An 8,217-nucleotide genomic window follows, 5' to 3' on the forward strand; every position below is an offset into this window, starting at 1 on the left:
TAAGTGGATTGTTTTAAGATTTAAAAAGTAAAGAAGATTTTATGTTATTTTTATGTACGTTTCTTTACAAAGCTATATTTAATTATAATTTTCTTTCAAAGTATATTAATATAATTGAAGAATATTTTGTACCAGGTATGCACTGTACTGTACATCTACCACACATTTTATTTCACCAAGTAAGTTTTTATTATTTTATTTGTAATTTTAGCCCTTTTATCGTGCTAGTGATTCAGAATGTAATTGTGATATTAAAAACACATTTAGAGAAGTCTACGGTTTTTACTGGCTTATCGAACAAACAATACGAATGGACCCTTGACCATCACTGATGTGCAATTAACTAATTGCCCCTGGAAGTCGGCTTCTTACAGAAACACAGCTTCCCTACTATAAAATGTCACAGCACACCACTGATAAAATTAATAAAATATTAACACAAATAATTCAACAATAACAACAATTAATTTAATACAAGTATATTTTTTTAACAATCAAAATTTATATACACTAAATATTTCTGATATCTTTGCATTGACAGGAGTTACTAACACTTGCTAAAACAACTGCAGCAGTTAATATTAAAATATTTTTCATTCATTAACTTAAATATTAATTTTAATCATTATTGAAATAGTCAATCAAGTTTAAGCAATATTCATTTATAAAACCTATAAATTTCGATATTCTTTTGAATATAATTGTAAATACAGTATTCAAATGGTTTATATGATTAACTCAATGTTATTTATTCCAAAAATATTTCAATTTTTGATGCAACTATATATTTTCTAACAGTCATATAATTATTTAAAACTAAAATTTAAAAATTTTATGAGATATTTTCACAAAATCGAATTTTATAACCTTATTGTGTAAAATAGAAAGTCTGTTAGCGTTATTAACTCTTGGCACTGAAAAGTTGTTAGTATCAAAGGTCAAAAACAAAAAAAATCATACTTATCATTCACCTCTTACGTTAGAAAGTAATAAAAAGCGATATCACTGACTATACACGCTCAGCAAAAGAGAAAATAAAGTCATTATATCTGCCTGTTAACTCCTATTTGGGAATTAAATATCCAACAATTTACAAGTTATCGCACTTCCAGGTAGTGCAGAATGTTGCAATAATATTATAACTATATTACCAGAAACAATATATAATGCGGTTATAAATGCAAGCTTAAGGAGGGGAACTGTTCTAATTATCAGTCTGACGTCATCTGGGCTTAAAAATTATCAATAGATTAAAGACAATCAACTACTATAACAATTCTATCAAATTCTTCGTTTGTATTTTGCTTGATTCTCTGAAAATACACTATTGTCAATTAAATATGTTCACGTCAGGACTACTGTTTAATTGTTAGGCTATATTTAATTTAATACGGTTTTGCTAAAATTCTTTCCTTACTATAAAACTTTCTATATCAATATTAGCTTAAGTATTGAATAATTGAATCGGTTTATTCTGCATATTACGATGTATATATACTCACATGTATTTATTTCCTCTCTACGGTACTAAAAAATCAATTTTTTGTGCTCATCGTAGATTGCCAGATCTACAACGGAGAGAGTTACGAAAGACGACACCGACATATCCGGATAAATTAACTCGCAAAAATATCTAAACCGAGTTAGAATTAATCAGGATTCCCACGAACAGTAGGGAATATAGGTGGAGATTTAGGCCTATATGCAATGGCTATTCAGTCCATTGTATGTATACCATGATGTATTAGTATCACATATTTTTTGCCATTTTGCATCATTGCCTTTTTCTTACAGCTCGCTGTTCGATCAGGTCCATTTCATATAGATTTATTAACAAATACGAGTTGAATTGTTTATGATTTTACTCTCCCGACTATTATGCATACATAACAAGGGAGAGTATTAAAATCGTGTTAATTTTACCCTCCGAGTTTTTGCAAATCTCCATGTTTTCATATCCCCCAAATAAAAAAAAACCAAAAAGAAAATGGAAAAAATTTCTCTGGATGTGTCTGCGTGTTGGGGTCTATTTCGTTTAATATCTCAGAATGAGGTATAGATTAAGAAACGAAATTAGGCATAGTAGCTTCTTTATGTGGGGCATTGATGCTATTAAATTTTGGTGATTATAGGACGAGGAGTGAGGAGATATTTGGTGGTCACGTGTCATATCTCCAGAGGAGTCGGAAAATAATTTTACTCGTTATTAACATTTACAATTTTTCATAAAACTCACCAGGTCCCTCAAAATTAAGCTTTTTGACATTTTATAGTAATTAAAAATATAAAAAGTTTTTTTTATAACAAATCTCATAACAGATGGCGCCGCCACACACAACAAAATTTATTATGCTTAATAATATAAAATTAATTTTTTAAATAAATTAATTAAATATTATATTATCACTTTAAATCATAATTTAGTAGATAAAAACTGCTTTATATAAATTATCACAATTTTCTTAAATTTCATATAAACAAATTATTTGCTCATACATTTAATATAATAAATATTTCCTCGATTCTAAGAACAATTTTTATCCACATTTATTTGTTGAAATTAAGACTCGTTTTACATTCATAGTCCAAAATAATCAGAAGTCATCGCAAGCCATCTAACGTGTCACACAACAATACTAATTAAGAAAATTTCGGTTTTATTTCTCAAAATTTACATCAGTTTAATCGAGCTTTGCCGGTAACGTACGTTTAATTTAGACTAGTTTTAAATGTTTAAAATACTCTCAAGATACAACTGAAAAACAAGAAGATATTGTAAAGGTTGATTCGTTTTTTATTAGATAATTTTCAGGAGCTGATTCTTAATACTTTCAAACATAAAAGTGCATTTAAACAGATATTCAAAACGGCATAGTTATAAAGTTACAGGATGTTTATATGTGGACAGAGCACCAATCAACCTGGAGGGTATCGTCTTTCCTATTGATTAAATATCCTGTAACTTTAAAACTATGCAGTTTTGAATATCTGTTTATATGAGCTTTTATTTAATTAAATCTTCCGTTACTGTTTGTTGTGGATTTTTAAGGAATTTACAGCTATTGGCTTTTTTTTTCTTAATTGGATCTTAATGACCGCATCTTAATGAAGAACGGTAATTAAGATCCTAAATGCATTTCCTCCAATAAAACCCAGCGGCGGCCTTAACCATTGCGAGGCTCCGGGCGGCAGATCTTTGCGAGGCCCTTCTCCTTTGTGCAAAGTATGTGAATTGAAAGTAGGCATTTCTGATGATTGACAAGAAATGCAAAAGTTATAAATGAACAAATTTAGAGTTTTAAAATATTATATTAGAAGATTTATAAAAGTTAACAAACATAAAGACGACAAATTATTATTATTTTTCTATCCTTTCCACTCTGTGGGCACTAAGAAGGCAAACCCTAATGGTCCTGCTATAAGAGTATAGCAGGCCCATTAGAGTTCGGCCAGGCACACAATCGGGTGACAGGGTGGTGAAGGACTGGACCCAACATATCCGAACGGACCACTCCCCGAAAAATTCCTAAGGATTCCTTGACCCATCCGGATTCGAGCCTGGGTCCTCCGGTAGGCTGCCATCTTGACCGCTCGGCCATATGGTCTACGACGACAAATTATTAATGATGATAAACTAAGGTACATAAATGCCTTAAAAGATATACACGGGATTTAAAAATGAACCATTTCAACATACAATCTTTGTGCAGTCAGCTAGATTCATGAGACTTTAGGTAATCACCCAAGTGTTTCCAATTACATACTCCTTCATTGGATCCAATTCTTGTATTTTCTAGTCTAAACGTTCGACATGGAAAGCAGTAAACGGCATCCTTTGTTTGTAAATAAATCATCCAGCACTTGTCAAGTTTTTCACCATTAGCTAATATTTTACTGTAATGATATTCGCTGAATCGCCGTCCATTATCATTTACAGGGAAAAAATCAACTTTAACCCGGATTGGACTTTTTAATACAATCTCAGTTTGGTCTACATCAGTAATTGTTAATGGCCACAAACCTGGGTCATTTTGAGGATTCAGATTTTCAATTCTGCCAGTCATGAATGTAGACATAGACTCAGATACGTATTCTTGGCTGGATAGGGTTGACGGTGGCGGTGGTGTAAGAGACAAAGTGATGTTGACTCATTATCCTCGCTATTATTACTAGGTGGCAGCGGCACCCATGACGATGTTGAAAGAATAATTTCAGCTGGGTTAGGGTTACAGTGCAGTAATGTGTCACTTTCAGTCAATGAAGGGTTTCTAGAGGTTTCTTGACCATCACTTTTTATTTATTTATATAAAGACCCACGTAGATTTTCTTCTACCCGCTTTCTTTTGATAGCTCGTTTCCTTTTTGAACTCCGACTCAAATTTTCTACCGGCATCACGATCAAGCGAACTCATTTCATAAATTCTGTTTCGCACATAAAACTAATTCAGAAATAATTTACAAGCAGTTTTACACAGTTTTTTTTAACAATTCACTCTTTACCATAAGTACTGTTAATAATGTAAGATTCACTAAAACTTAATATCATTTAATGTTTATTTACCCACTGAAAGATATGTGCCATACAAACGATTATGTAGCGCATACAGCTGCTAGCAAAATAAGCGTCAGGTGACAAGAATTGACAAACGAAATGAAACACGGGGATACCCCGAGCATAAATCGTAAACACCATGAATCACGAAAGTAACAAAACCGCCCGTTCAAGTGAGTTTTCTAAGCGCGAGGAACAGGATTCAAATAGTAATAAATTTTTCAAATATGTTTTACAGTCAAATTACAAAAAATATTATTATTCACTGATAAATAAATAAATTAATTTTGATATCGTTAATCTTACCTTTTATACGAATGTGAGATTGAATAAATCTAAATGAGAAATTTTATTTAGGCACTTATTAATAATAATATATACTGTACTATGAATTAATCAAATTTATTTTATTGTTATAGCTAATAGCTAAGGATAAAATAAAAAGTTTTAAATATCAACTTTTTTCTACTCGGGTTGTTGCGCGAGGCCCCTGCAAGAGAGAGGCCCCGGGCGATTGCCCTGCTCGCCACCCCCTAAAGCCGCCTCTGATAAAACCTATATCAACAAATGCTTCTTGTGTGATGTGTTACTGAGGGAAAAAAGTCAATGATCTTTTATGTTTGAAAGTATTGGAAGAATCAGACCCTGAAATTTTTCGCAAAGAAAACGAATCACCCTTTACATGAAGAAGAATATGATAAACATCTACTTCGTGACATTTGTATTGTTTTTCTAACTTGTTACTAGGGTTTAGCAAAACTCAACTCGGCTCAGCTATTCGGAAATACCGAGCCGAGCCGTGGTGTGTTGTAGCCAGGAGCAGCCCTAGGGCGGTGCGAACGTTGCGATCGCACCGGGCGCCGTCATAGTGGGGGCGCCGAAAATGCAACGATAGATCGTCTGCGAAAAAAATAAAACCCGATCACCTTATTACTACTTAACCCTGCCCCTCAAAATAAATACCAAGATTAAAGAAACCAATATTTATACATTTATTTCCTTATTCCCTTTTGTTCTCCGTCTTTCTAGAACTTTCTTTTCATTTCCTTTCTTCCCTTTGGGTAGGGCCACCAATTCCAAGAACGGAAGACAATGGACCACCAGTTCCAAGAACATAAGACAATGGGAGAGTTAAGGCCAGAGGACCGTTAAGACAAAAAGAACGGGTTAGTCTTGACTGGACCTACGTGGAAGTAACGTGAAGAGAAGAGCGCTCCAGATCGCGAGTAGACGACTAGAGGCTATTTGAGACTGAATAATTCCGAAGGAAGGACATTTTCGTTACGTTAGAAAAATAGAAAACTCCAGAGTCAACGTTGGACAGAAGTCCCTATTATAAAGAAAGGGAAGAAAAATTACGTCTGGTGTATGCAGAATCCGAGGTGGTGCTCATCCAGTGTTCACGAAATAAAGAGAACCCCGGGTATTTTGATCTTGCCCTTTTTCTATCTACTTTCTCATATAATCTTCTACACTCTTTGGTTATAAGTTAGTGAGTAAGAATTAGTTCTAAGTTTCTGTACACGAACTATCGGCGCAAAATTATTGTACTGTATATTAAATGTCCGAAAAAGTTATATTCAAGCACATAAAAGGACTATCGCTGAGAAAAGTTTGTGAAACTCATTGGGAGAGTAGAGTTTCTAGCCTCGCTGCAGTTCGTTATCACTACTCTTCAGTTCGTGACGCCCTTCTGGATCTTCAGGAAGAAACGAATGACCCAGTTGCAGCATCAGAGGCCTTGTCGCTAATTCAGATCATGGAGCAATTTGATTTTATAGTAACAATAGTGGCATGGTATGATATACTGTTTCAAGTAAACATTGTAAGATTTACAGTACCAAACGCTACACAATTGCTGAAGAACTGCGAATTTGTAAAGGAGTACCGGCGTTATTCGTCTGCTGTAATAACAACTAGGGAAATTGCTTTTCAGGCTGGGATAAATCTTATTTTTAAGTCAGACCGATTACGAAGAAAGAAGAGATTATTTAAATACGAGGCCGTAGGTGAGACACCAATAGATCATGAAGAATTGTTTAAAATAAACGTCTTTAACTCTATGATCGATACAATTGAGATTGCATTGGTCACTCGATTTACACAACTATCCAAATTTAATGATACATGGTCCTTTTTATACAACGTCGAAACAATTCGTGAAAAGTCAAAATTGGAAAAAGCCTGTGCAAATTTAGAAATAAGTTTAACGGATGGAGAAAAATGTGACCTATCTGGTTGCGAATTGGTTGAGGAACTTTTACACCAGAATCCATTGTTGAAATAGCTTAAATCATCAGAACCAATAAAAGTTTTTCAACTTATTAAACAAAATGATTGGCAGGATAAATTCCTGAATGTGTGGACAGCACTTCGAATTTTGCTGACCATACCTGTAACTGTCGCTAAAAGAGAACGAAGTTTCAGTAAATTAAAACTTATTTACGTTCAACTATGTGTCAGGATAGACTGTCAGATCTAGCAATTTTATCTATCGAAAATAGTATTGCCCAGGAATTAAATTATTCTGAATTAATAACAAAAGTTGCAAGCGCAAAGGCGAGGAAGGCGACAATGTAGGCTTTTTATTTTATTTTATGTCTTAATTTGTTTCAATTTTAAATTAAATTACAATGTAAATTTGTCTTTTGTGTGATGTGAGCGTTGTCTGTGCCATAGCAGTTTAAGTAAATATTGTTAAGAATATTGCCTTATGAAAGAAATTAAATAAATATTGCCTTGTGAAATAAATATTGTTTTTTTTCCACTGTTATTGTTCCTCATCCATACTAGTACTATGCTGTAGATTTTACACAAGAGTGAGCTGGGTTGTGAGAATATAAAACATGATCCTGAAATGTGTGCTATATCTCCATAACCTAAAATTAAGAGATTCCATCGACGGAGGGGAAAAACGTCAACAGCTTGCGATACGTCTGAATAAACAAGGGTCAAGTTAACTCTCCATTTACCGTCGTTATCGTTTCTCATCCATAGTATTCCTATACTAATCTTTCGGGGGTCTCAGTTGTTAATAATATGAAAAATGTACGTTATCAGTTTAGTTTAGTCTCTACACGGGAGGGCGCCACAATGAGATCTCGCACCACCTGAAAACCTGGCTAGGGCCGCCACTGTATATATAGTTAGGTATAAGTACTCTGTTAGAATAAAGAATGTTGACTGCCATCTATTGATAAGACAGATCACTAAATTATATTTATTTATTTTTTGTTTTAAGCAATTTAAAAATAAATTTTACATAATTAATTTAATAGAAGAAATACTAGTGTTATATATTTTTAAAACAAATTTTACATTAATTTTTAACAATTAATTACAATGAAATTAATATATAATAAAAATAAAAATAATGCTAATAAAATGATTGCCATCTGGGAGATAAAATATAAACTATTTTACTGTAATTTTGAAATGGTATACTGTATTTAAATATATATTACAATAATAACAGATTTAATTACCTAACAATATATTAAAATTCAAACATATGCCCTTCATACTTAAATATAATCAAACTTTATGTTAAATAATTTTGCTCGATTTTTTTATACTCTTTAAATCTCAACATTTATAGATTTCTTAGTAATACACCTTTTTTGATTCACAACACGCTTCAAAATCACTAAATTTTTCTTCCTACT

At 32.7% G+C, this 8,217-nt stretch overlaps 1 pseudogene; it reads left to right on the forward strand.

Annotated features, from left to right (window-relative positions):
- Nucleotides 1-6,113: 6,113 nt before the first annotated feature.
- Nucleotides 6,114-7,132, forward strand: LOC111620620 (annotated as a pseudogene).
- Nucleotides 7,133-8,217: the final 1,085 nt, after the last annotated feature.

This window comes from Centruroides sculpturatus, unplaced genomic scaffold (assembly GCF_000671375.1).
Source record: "Centruroides sculpturatus isolate CEXI.00-Female unplaced genomic scaffold, Cexi_2.0 scaffold198, whole genome shotgun sequence".
In the NCBI taxonomy this organism is placed as follows: Eukaryota; Metazoa; Arthropoda; class Arachnida; order Scorpiones; family Buthidae; genus Centruroides; species Centruroides sculpturatus.